This window comes from Elephas maximus, chromosome 4 (assembly GCF_024166365.1).
Source record: "Elephas maximus indicus isolate mEleMax1 chromosome 4, mEleMax1 primary haplotype, whole genome shotgun sequence".
Taxonomy (NCBI): domain Eukaryota; kingdom Metazoa; phylum Chordata; class Mammalia; order Proboscidea; family Elephantidae; genus Elephas; species Elephas maximus.
The window spans coordinates 179,972,905-179,985,475 of NC_064822.1; the positions used below are offsets into that span (position 1 = coordinate 179,972,905).

The 12,571-nt window shown below is 49.5% G+C and overlaps 1 protein-coding gene across 2 annotated transcripts in view; it reads right to left on the reverse strand.

Moving 5' to 3' along the window:
• Nucleotides 1–11,033, reverse strand: part of MYH9 (myosin heavy chain 9) — a 105,086-nt gene extending 94,053 nt beyond the window's left edge. The window contains exon 1 of one of the 2 annotated variants that reach the window (XM_049884329.1): nt 10,819–11,033. The gene's annotated coding sequence lies outside the window, so the exon portion shown is untranslated. The remainder of the gene's footprint in view (nt 1–10,818) is intronic. The other variant, XM_049884330.1, reaches the window with a different exon arrangement.
• Between the last annotated feature and the right edge of the window lie 1,538 nt (nt 11,034–12,571).

The following is a 12,571-nucleotide window of genomic DNA, read 5'->3' on the forward strand; positions in this document are numbered from 1 at the left end:
CACTCTTGGGAACAGGGCCTGCAGCATCTCATTTACCTGTATCCTGACCACCTAGCCCAGCACAGGTGCTCAGGATGTATTTGCTGGATGAATTTCCAGAAGACTCCACAAAGCTCGTGGAACTTTCTGGCAACATAAACAGTGGTTCTTCTCTCAGTGAAGGAGCCCTGTTGGCTCAGTGGTTAAGCACTCAACTGCAAACCAAAAGGTCTGCAGTTTGAACCCACTAGCCACTCTGCGGAAGAAAGATGTGGCAGTCTGCTTCCATAGAGATTACAGCCTTGGAAATTCTCATGAGGCAGTTCTACTCTGTTCTATAGGGTCGCTATGAGTCCGACTCGATGGCAAAGAATCTTGATTTCTCCTCAGTGGACCATAACATTGCCATTTAAACAACTGTAGAAGCTGTTGCAACAGAGAAAAGTTGATAGCACTAAGTCAGAATCCACATCAATCTCTGTGGCCTGCTTACAATTGTGTAAAATATGCATGTATATGGACAGGAGGAAACCCTGGTAGCATAGTGGTTCAGAGCTACGGCTGCTAACCAAAAACATCAGCGGTTTGAATCCACCAGGCGCTCCTTGGAAACCATATGGGGCAGTTCTACTCTGTCCTATAGGGTCACTGTAGGGTCGCTATGAGTCGGAATCGACTTGACGGCAACAGGTTTTGGTATGGACGGCAAACCCGGAAAAACGCAAACAGTAGACGGGGAGCAGGGCACGTCGGCTTCTTGCTGGTTTTGTTGCTATAATGTTTGCTCTATAAATGAGCCCTTTTTTTTTTCCTTTACTTTAAAAGGAGAACTGATTCCAGTAGCCATTTCGCCTCTCCATGCTCCATGAACAATCTCATCCCAAGTCCCTTAGCTGGGACAACTTGCTGACCACACAACCAGAGCCACGGGAAGACTCGCCAGCAGCCATGGAGGGGTAATGATCTGGGGATTCTGCACTCCCACATCTCCCAGGACGTGGCACAGGGAAGCAGGCCTGGCTGGGCTATCACCATGTATGAGGCTGGGCTGGGAGCTTCTAAGGAGGAAAGGAAATCCCTCACCAGCCCTGGGTGACTCAGGGGCCCTGGCAGCCCTGAATCACCACTGAACAAAGCTCCCACTGGAGCCTAGGTAGCTGAGCAAGGCCCCAGCCCTGTTCCCTGGACCCACAGTGCCACACCCCTACATTGTGATTTGCTTGGGTACCGCCTCCTCCAGGGAGCCTGCTCAGACTGCCCTGTACTTCCAGCACTCTGTATCTGGTGGGACATCATCGGCTCCTGCAGACCAGGACCCCATTTCCTTCACCTCAATATTCCCAACACTTGGCCCAGTGCCTGGCACATAAAGTAAGCTCTGGGAGTGGTTAATGAGAGGCTAAGGATTTGATGGATGGGCGGATGCAGGGAGAAATGTAAGTGGGTTGTTCTGGAGAAGAGCCCACCAGTCAGGATGGAGGCAGACCCTCGTCTGGCTGGCTGGCTCCCCAGGGAATGCTGCCCACAGCAGGCAGGCTCAGTGAGGGCCTGGACTAAGGCCTGTCTGGCCTCGGTCTCTTCACCTGCCCTCCTTCATGGTCAACATGTGAAAAACGGCCCGTTGGGGCTAAAGGTGAAGTCAGTAGCCAAGGCAACACTATCGAACTGGCAACCTCGCTCCCAGTAGCCAAAAACACTGTGGAGCGTGAGGCCCTGTTCTGCCGAGGCCCAAAGCTCTGCTCTTTTAATTAATTCTTGGCCACTGGTAAGCAAAAGGCTTTAGGGCCAGCCCAGCCCCTCAGTGCCAAGTGAAGAAACACAAGTCCAGTAGGGAAAGGCACCTACAAGGTCACCCAAGGGTTCTGAGTCACAGTGCCCAAGCCTAAATCCTAGCTCAGTATTCTTATCTGTAAAATGGGGAAAATTTCCTGCCTCATGGGAATGTGGTAAGAACTAAATGAGATAATTCATGCAGAAACACCAGCAGCGTCTGGTACTTAGCAAGCACTCAATAAAATGTAACTATTATTATTATTGTTGCTTTTACTGTTACTATTATCATCAGTAGGGCTGCGATTTCATCCCAGACCTCCTGATTCCCAGAACAATGTTCTTCTACCAGAGCATCTTCCTTCCTCCCTCACTCACCTCCCCTGTCTTCCCTCTTTCTCCTCCCAGGCAATTCTAGCCAACAGGGGCCTGGCTCAAGAAGTCCCCAGTCACTCAGGTACAGGGGCCTGCCTCATGTTACAAGTCTCTCTCTCGATGTCCCAATTCCCTGCTCAGACAGGGTTTCTGGAGGACAGGGACCAACTCTCTGCCATCCCTGCTGAACCCCCACAGTGCTCAGCACTGTACAGACCACAAAGCAGGAGGCTCAGGAAGTCTTTCTTGACTTCATGAGGAAATTTGGGGGCAATTCCCTCATACCCAGGAGCTCTGGTGACACAGTGGTTAAGCGTTCAGCTGCTAACCATAAGGTCAGTGGTTCAAACACACCAGCCGATCTGCAGGAGGAAGAGGTGCCAGTCTGCTTCCATAAAGATTTACAGCCTTGGGAACTCTATGGGGCAGTACTACTCTATCCTACAGGGTCACTATGAGTTGGATTCGGCTTGATCCCAATGGGTTTCATTTGGTTTAGTTTGGTTCCCTCGTACCCAGTAGTTAGTTCTTAAACGTTAAAAAAAAAATAAAAATAAAAATTTTAATATGCCTCCCTATCACCACCTTTTTCAACATGGAGATTTCAAGACAAGTACCCAGCACCAGTTTCTTGTAAGTTGGAGAGATCCCCAAAAGACAGTCAAAAACTTTTGGCTATCGGGGTTCCAATTCCTCAGACTCAGATGGAAAAGTAAGTACCAGACCCAAATCCCATTCGTACAACCAGGACAAACAGCTGTGCTAGGCAAGGACCAGGCTGGGGCTGGGGACACAGTGATGAAACAGGCCCCGCCTCTGCCCTCCAGCTCCTTGCAGTCCAGTGAGCTCTAAAATCTTCTCCTCCATTCCGGCCCAGTTAGATTAGGTCACCCAAACTGTTCCAAATGCCTCGTTCTTTATGTTTATCAGACAGGAAGCTGCCTTCTCCAGTCCAGTGACTTAATGCAAAACACAGGAAACACGGCAGCTTTTGAATATAGACAATGCTAAATAAAGGCGCCTCCACTGCTTTGTAACAACCTTTTTTTTAAATGCTTGAACCAGTTCAGATCACTGCAACAAGTCGAACTGTGTTGTATGGTGAGGAGCATGCAAAATGTGCAGGTCTCAGAAACCCCAGTGTCGATGCCCGGGGAGCCTTCTGGCAGGTTCCTCAGTCAACTTAGTCATTGACCTTATTATCAACGGACAGGCTTGCTGAACAAATTTAGACTCTTTAAAATTTGGACATAAATCTCCTACCACCTGAGGACAGATGATGTAGATAACGTGAAGTCGAGGAAGAAGCAGCAGAAGCGGAAGAGGAGGAGGAAGGCTGGACTACTGTACACACATTTATAATCCTCACAACCATCCTAAAAAGGCAGGCATCTCCATGTTGTAGATGAGGAAACTGAGGTTCAAAGAGGCACATTACTCGGCCTAGAGCCTAATGGATCCGCTCTGCCTGATCCCAGCGCCCTTGGTGTGCTTCCTCTACTGAGGAGTTTTGTATAGAAAATGCAGTCACTCAAGGGAGACCCGCTCAGGAGTGTCCAGCTAGTTAGCACCCCAGGTAAGTTACATGACTTAAAGTTACTAGACATCAGGCCTGGCTAAACGGCAGTGGAGAGCCAGGGTAGCTTTCTAAATGGCCCTCCATGTTCCCTGGCACTTCCCCATGTGAAATACTGATTGCTGAACTGTGGGAACCTTCAGCCTAAGTGGCCCTGTCCAACTGGAAGACATTCAGAAAAGCCGAAAACACCTCCCTCCCCATTCCTTAACCCTGTGCCTCCCCCAACTCCCCCTAAAAAGAAAAAGACAAAGGGAGTAGAAGAATAGACTCTTGAGGAAAGATCAGAGGCGCTGAGTATGTGTTGCTTGGCTAAACTGTACATAAAGGCGAAGAAAGGGGTGATAACAGTTTAAAAACATTTTAAATAAGGCCACAGGATTTAGAGAAAGGCGTGGCGTTGAGTGAAACCAGGGACCAGCACACTTTCTACCAACTCACAGCATATGTTTGGGCAAACCACTCCTATTCTAACTGGAAAAAAAGGAAATAAAAAGTATCCCGAAGAGTCCTTCCAGTTCAGGCATTCTATAATCCTAAATCAATTCAGTAAGGAGTTTTTTGGTGGTGGTGTTTATTTTCCTATTATGTGGGGTATCATTTAGAATTAAGGTTAAAAATGAAAGGGGAAAGGAAAAAAAAAACAACCCTAAGGCTCAAGTTCTCAAAATGTAAATGTCCTTGTGATTAATGACAAGTTGTAAAAACAAAGAGATTAGATTATAGCTCCCTCAGCACATTAAAAAGTGCACAGAATAAGTCAGTTACAAAAAGGGCAAATGCTGTAGGATCCCACTTACATGAAATGTCTAGAGTAGGCAAGTGTATACAGACAAAAGCTTATTGGTGGTTACCAGGGGCAGGAGCAAAGAGGAACTCACTGCTTAGGGGACACTGAGCTTCTGTTAAGGGTGATGAGAAAATGTGGAAAAGGATAATGGTGATGGCTGAACAACATGAAGAATGCAATGAATGTCACCGAACGGTACACGTGAAGAATGTTGAAATGGCATGTTTTGTTACACAGATATTTACCACAATACAAAAAATTGATTTTTTTAAAGTCCGCAGAGATAAAATGCTGGCCCATGGGGCAAGAGGAACCTGCCTGAGAGAGGCCCCTTTCTCCTCTGAGTAAAAACCAAAAAAAATTTTTAAAAACCCATTGACATCGAGTCGATTCCGACACCTAGAGATCCCACAGGACAGGGCAGAACTGCCCCATAGGGTTTCCAAGGAGCTGCTGGTGGATTCAAACTGCCGACCTTTTGGTTAGCAGCCAAACTCTTAACCACTGCACCACCAGGGCTGAAAAAGCACCCTGGTAAATACCAGTCCTCTGACAAGTACCAAGGAAGTGACTTGTAAATGGGAAAGATCGGCTCCACTACAGCTTCTCTACAGGCCTCGGCCCAACCTGTGCTGGCAGGAAGCCACACCCTTTGGCAGCAACTTCCGGAAGGTGCCACAAGCCTACCTCAAGCCACAGCATGCAGGTTCCTGGGCGATGAGAAGCAAATGGGGCTAGAGATGGAGACAGCTGCTACAGGCACAACTTACAAACTGGGAGGTCAGACTGGGGAGAAACTCAGGAATCGCCTCAACCTCAGCCAAAGGCCAAGTGAGTGCTCCTCTGGGCCTACATGCCCAGGCGCAGTGAGCTCTGTCCCATTCTGGGCACTGAATCATCTCTGGCTTGAGAAACTAGTCCTCAGAATGGGGGCCTGAGTAATTCCAGCAGAGGCTGACCTTACATCTTGAAGAGACACACATCAGACCCAAGAGGGCAGCTCTCCTTGTTCCCCCCAAGTAGCTGTTGCCATCTGAGCATAAAGGACGAGTGCTGGCAGAGGGACAGGTACAAGTTGGGCACCCAGCCTTCCAACCATCCCCCCATGTGGTAGCAGGCTCAGTTCAGACCCTGACTCATGTCATCACTCCTGATTCATGACATTCCTCCCAGAGGCCCCGAGGCTGCCTTGCAGGGACCCAGCCAGGGTCTCTGACCAGATCTTCCTTCTAGTTGACGTGGGCAACGCCGGAAAGGACAGTGGGTGGTTTGGAGCCAGGGGGATTGAGGGAAGCCTGACAAAAGGGTATCACGAAATAACTTTCCAGACCCACATGAAAGCTTCCTTTCTCTTACACAAAGTTGCTATTGAGTTGACTCCAACTCATGGCAAACTCAGGTGTGCAAAGTAGAACTGCTCCATAAGGTTTTCATTGCTGTGACCTTTCAGGAGCAAATTGCCAGGCCTTTCTTCCAAGGCACCTCTGGGTAAATTTCAACCACCAATCTTTTCGTTAGTAGCCAAGCACTTAACTGTTTGCACAACCCAGGTATTCCTTCCCAGTTTCATAAAGAAAACCAAATGAAATTATCTATCATTTCCTAGGATATGAGGGAAAGGAACAGAAGATGTTTAAGGGTCACTCTGGTGATGCTGTGATGTCAGGGAGAAGAGCACTCCAATCACAAGAAGCCAGTTGAGCCCATTTTTAAGAGCCTCCTTCTGTGCACACAGCAGGCATTAGATACACAGCCAGTGAGAGAGGAAAGAAATCTGAAACCTAGAGCAAAGCATTTTAGAGTTGAGATCTCCCAGATTAGCCAACCAGTCCCCTTATATAGATAAGAAATTTAAATTTTTTTAAATATATGACCATCTAAAGGCAATACATATGGAAGAGAATATAGTGAAAAGTAACCCTCACCCCCAACCCTGCCCCCTGGGCCCTGGTTTCTAGACGCACCCCTTATTACCAGCGTCTCAGAATCTTTCCAGAAATATTCCATGCGCAGACGCAGAGGTGATATACCCAGTTTTACACAGAAGGAAGCATAGCATAACCATAAACTTAACTTTAAACCTAGACCTAGCCCTAACTGTAACCCTAGCCCTAACACGAGCAGTAGTTTTAGGCTCATGGTTTTTGGGGTTTTTTTTTATTATTATTTAGTATTTTTCACTCATAACATATCATGGAGTGCATGCCCTATTGGTAGGCATAGATTGGCCTCAGTTTTTTAATGGTTGCAAGGATTGCCACTGTACCGTGATTTTTTTTTTGCCTCTTCTGATGGACAGTTAGCTTGTCTCCTGCCTTTTGCCATGACAAGCAATAGTCTCACATATTTCTTTCCTTTTGCACATTTGCATTTATCCATGAGGTAAATTCCTAAAATGCCATCACGAGAGATATGCTTTAACAGATATTGCCAAACCTCCTTCTAAAAAGAGCCATACAATTTAAACACCCACCAATAAGGTACAAGAGTGCCTGAGAAACTGGGCAGCTCGACAAACTAAAAATTAGCTCATTTTTCAGTTTCCCAGGCACACTCATACATAACTGAGGGCACATAAGCTGGTGTATATATATATATACATATCTTTGTAGGGCGATATGGCACTTTCTACTAAAATCAAACTTTCCCTCGACCATAGCCAAAGCTGGAAGCCAGGTCTCTAGACACTCAAGAACAGTGTTCTTTTTCACACCACCCCTTGGCCATCCATTGTCTAGATCACAAGAAACCACGTTTGAGAACACAAACTGCAGTCAGTTTGCACACGGTCTGCCCTGGGCCGAGGGCCTGTACTGAGACTACTCGGCACAGCTCATCACCAAGCACATCCAACAGCGCCAGCAGATGGGCCCAAGGACCATTTATGTTTTTACCACTTTGGCTTCACAGCCCAGGAGCACTGCACACACACATACACATGCACACACACAAGCACACCTTTTTAGAAGGAGAAAGAGCATTGAGCCAGAAGCCAGAAAACGAGTTTGCATTACTCCTCTCTGGGACCCCATTTCCTCACCTTGACAACCTCCGGTTCATCCAAGAGTTGTTACTGGTGTTTTTAACTGTATATCATGCCCTTTACATACACTGTAGTCGCTGGGCAGTACAAACTGTTAACGTGCTTGGCTACTAACTGAGCGGTAGAAGTTCAAAGGCCTAGCCATCTACTTCTAAAAAATCAGCCAGTGAAAACCCTATGGAGCACCGTTCTACTCTGATACACACGAGGTCGCCATGAGACGGAGGGGACTTTTAAGCAACTGGTTTACCTTATTTCTTTTAACTGAAGCTCAGGAGGTTATATGACTTGCTTGAGGCCACAAAAGTGGCCAGGTCAGGATTTGAACTCAGGTCAGCCTACTACCAAAGCTCGCAATCTTTCCACAACCTCCTCCCCTCTACTTCCCAGCTCTAAAAATGGGATTCTGTAAGCCACCAGGACTACTTCCCAGGGGGCAGCCAGGGCTTCCTTCTGTTGTCACTGGAGGACTTGAGCCCAGGGGCTCAGCGCACCAAGGGTTAAGGCCGAGAGGCAGTGGCTCTCTGGAGTTGCACAAAGGGAAAATGCACTTCCTGCCCCGGGCAGAGATGCTGTTTTATGCTCAGCAAATTAGGATGTTTGTTTAATTAAGAGGACACACAGATTTTGTTCTTCTAAATATTTTTGGAACATGATGCTTGGGAAGAAGCTGTCAAGGCATGGATTTTTTTTTTCCTCCCCTTTGCTTTGGGTTTCTGTTTCTCCCCCTCCAAGGGCAGGGGCTGGGCTCAGAGGAAAACTACGGCCAACCCCTCCTCTCCTTTTGAAATAAAGATGTCAAGCTGGTCAAGGCTGCCTTAAGTACTTTACTGGAGGATTAGTGAGAAGAGGAAGTGAAGAAAGCTGGGCCATCCTGGCTTCTAGCAATACCCTACCAAGCGATACAACAATGGTGCTTTTTTTTTTTTTTTTTTTTTTTGAGTGTGTTTCGCCAGTTGAAGAGCTAACAGATCCTTGTTTTGTTTTTTCTAGAGCAAGCGCAGGCAAAAGACAAGCTACATCAACATGTGCCCTTCATCCTACGAGAGAGGTTGTAGCCCCTCAGGTTAAAAAGTTTAAAAATAAAAAACAAGAAAGGCAGGGCCCCAACCCTCTCAAACAAGCAGACCTCCAAATAATGTGCCTCTCTGGCTGCCTTTCTACCACAGGCTGGAGAACTCCCCAGACAGAACCCGCCAACCTTGGCTCTCGGGCACCTGGATCTGCCCACAGGTGCTGCCAGGACTTGCTGAGCATGGAGAATGGACCGCTTCAGTGTCACTGGGCCTGGCCATCCTGGAGCATGGAGGCTCTCAAATTACACTGAGCAATGCTGACATTTTTAATTACCTCCCAACTATCCACTAAATGACTCCTCACTTTCCAACACCACATGCGTGCCTCAGTTTGCCAATCCTGCGATGTGTTCCTGGCTCGCAGCAGCTTCCCAGCTCCCAGACAGAAGTGGCTCCTCTCCGCCTTGGAATTCCTCGAGTCCTTTGTCTATGGCATTCTTGGGACACTGATCACAGGCTGGCTTTGTATTTCAGTCATCCTTCCACTGTTTCCACCCAAGACTGTAAGTGTCCCAAGGGCAGAGGCCTCCTCCAGGGGCCCCCAAGATCTCTGCTAGGTGGGCTGGCTCCCTCTCCCACTTCCATGACTCACAGTACCTTTCTGGGGTCCCTGTCATCTCTGCCTCATATTAAAGTCATCGACAGATTTATCCCATGTGCTAAAGGAAGGGGCCAGGTCTTACTCAACCTTGCACCCCCACCACCTGGCAGAGTCCTTGGCACAAAGAAGCCACTTAAATATTTGCTCCATTACACATCTGTGTACCCTCCCCCCCACCATAGCATCCTCACATGTAAACTGACTAATATTAATCGAGTGATTACCTAAACAGGCCTTAAAGCAGCCTTCCTCCTTACCAAGAAGGGACTAAGCCATCCAGTGAGGTTAGCACATCGGGCTTAGACAGTGAGCCAGAAAAGGCCGCAGTGTTGCACCGAGAAGGAGCTAAGGCTCATCCTCGTCAACAGTTACTTTGAAATCCTGTTAAACCCAGAACAGGATGCAGTGAACCGACAAGAGGCTGGGCCTCTCAGATGCCCCGCGGAGCAGGACCTGGGACTTCCCAGGAGCCTTCTCCCCACGCCCCTGGGTGGGGTCACAGGCTCAGCCCTGGCACTCACCCTGCCCCCAACCTGGAGGCAGCCTGCAAGCTAGTCCTGGAGGTGACTCTGTCTCAGCGTTAAACCACGAGGCTCTCCAGAGGGTCGGGGGCTCGCGAACCTGCCCTGGACGTGGCCCAGGGACAGAATGCGTGAGGATTCCTGCACCGGGAACGAGGGGAGTTAGGAACCCCTGGACTGGCCCACACAGAAAAGATGCGCTAGCCCGGGCCTAGTCCCAAAGCAGCAGGTTCCAGCCCCGGCCCCTGGTCAGGCGGGGTGCCGCGTGCGCAATCAGGTGCACGCCTGGGAGGCCCCGACAGCTGCAGGCATTCTCAGGTAACAGAGTCAAAAGTGAGGGGCTGGAGGGGCGGCCTTTCCTGCGTCGCGGCCCTGTCCCGCCAGGTCCCCTTTTGCACGCACCTCTCCCCACCCTCCTCGCCCGCAGACTCCGCCGGGCGAATGAGGAAGTCAGGAGCGAGGGCGGAAACCAAGCCGAGTGCAATGTCTGCGGCAGGAATTGTCCCATTCTGACTCAGGAGGCCGCCTTGACAGCTGCCAAACGGTCCCCGCCTGCCCGTTACCTCTGTTTCGAAAACGCCTGGAAACTTCCAAAAGAGCCTCTGCCAGAAGTCCACGCTGCCCCGAGCCCCCCGCCTCACTCGCGCTCGCTCGGCTGGGTCCGAGGTGCAGGGCTCCTCCGAAGGGGTTAAAAAGTTTGGCCGACTTGGGCACTTAGGAGGCGCGGACAGGGCGCGCGCCCCGGCAGCCAGGGAGGTCGGGGCTTCCCGCGCGCCCCGTCCGGGGAATGTGCCCAGGCGGGTAGGGGACAGGGTGCCCGGAGCCCCGGCCCCGAAGCCTTCGCCCGCCCCCGGAAGCCTCGCCGTCCCGAGCGCCCGCGCAGGGGTCCCGTGCCCCTCCGGGGAGGATGCGGTGCCCGGGCCTGAGGCCCGCGGAGATGCCGCCCGCCCGCGCCGCTCGCCGGCCGCACCGAGGCCGAGAACCACACGCTGGCCCGCTCGCCCCTGACGCCGCGCGTCCCGTCGCCGCCGCCCCCGCCCGCCAGTCCGCCTGCCCGGGGCGGGACCTGCCGGTGGGGCGAGCTCACCTGAACCTGGATCTGCCCCGGGGAACAAGCGCTGCTGCTTCTGAGAGGGCTTTTTTGAGCGCTCGAGCGGCGGCGGGTGGGGCGAGCGTGCCAGGCGGGAGCGGCAGCAGGTCAGCCTCGTTCAGCCTTCCGTGCCCTGCCCAGGAACCGCGGTGATCTGCGCGCCTCACCGCACCCAGCTCTGCTCCTCGCCGCCTTCCCGCCCCGCCCTCGCAGCCGCCTGTTCCTGGTCTTGATGGACGGACAGCTTGGCCTATGGGAAGAGGGGTGGGCGGGACCAGGGGAGCCAGGGGGCGGGCATTCGTCCTCTTCATCCGCCTCCACCTCCACCCGCTGCACCTTCCCCCGCGCTTCCTAGGCGGGAGCCCCGCCCAGAGGGCGGGTCCAGCTGCAAACAGGTTTGGGAGGAGGAGGATTGACGTAGCCAAGGTCCAATCAAGAGGAGGAGGCTCGGGCGCGGAGGACTTGGCCTGGGTTTGGTGCATTGCCTATGCTGGGGCGAGGCCGGCGGGAGCCGGCAGGGAAGGTTGGGGGTGTTGACACCGGCCCCGCGAGCTGTGTTTTTCCTATCCCATGTCATCCTGCCAGAAAAACAGATATTAAAGACCATATATGGGAAAAATGCTGTTTTACATAATTATGGGGGCGGGTGTGGACTCAGCCCCGGATTCCGTTGCGGGCGTCCTGAGTTCGATTCCTGACCCTATCTATTTTCAGCCGGCTTCACTTCTGTGAGCCTCCCGACCTTTGCTCAGGCAGGAAATGCCCTTCCAAGACCCTTTTTACCTGATTTTAACTCGCACACATTCCTTCAGGTGCTTGTTACAAATACTTTGGTTTTTTTTTTAGGTAGGCAAGTCATGCTTTTTTTAGGGGGAGGGGAGTTACTGTCACTACAAGAAGATAAAGTCACTTTTTATTTCTTTTTGTTAATTTTTTTTATTTCTTATACATATCTTTTAATCCATCTGGAATTTATTTTGATTTTGGAATGAGGAAGAAATGCATTTTTTTAATAGCCAGTTCTCCAAACACCATTTTCTCCGCTAATTTCAGGTACCACCTTCATTATATACTAAATTCATATATACCTGAAGCTGATTTTAAATTTTATCTATTGATCTTTCTGTATATTCCCATGCTAGTTACACAATGCTTTTAATGATGGTACCTTTATAATATAGTTTATATCCGAGAGGGCGAATTTCTCCTCATTATTCTTTCTTTTTGGAATTCCCTTACTATTTGCATTAAACTGGTCTTCCAAAAGAACTTAAAGGAAAAAAACGTATTCTAAAGGCTAAAGAAAACTGGAAAAACATTTTGCAACTCTGTGACAAAGAATAACTATCAATAATAGGTAGAGAGCTCTCTCCAGTCAATGAGAAAGCCCCCAAATAAAATACACCCAAATTAAAATGGGCAGAAACAGGACCAAGCTATTAAAAAAAAAAAATGTGCATTTATGTGTCCCCAACAATTATGAAAAAATTAATCAAAAGAACAAAAACAGCATGGAGTGACATTTGTCACCTATGAAATTAGAAAGAAGAAAGATAAAAATGCCCACTGTTGGCCAGGTTTGAAGATACAGGCCAGAAAGTAAATTGATCAAAAATTCTGAGAATACATCCTAAGAAAATAATGGAAGAAGTGCACAGACTGGGTTAAAAAGTTCTTCATTGCAACATTGTTTATAGTCACTATTAGAAATAACTTAAATGTCCAATAATAAAACATTGATTCAATGAAT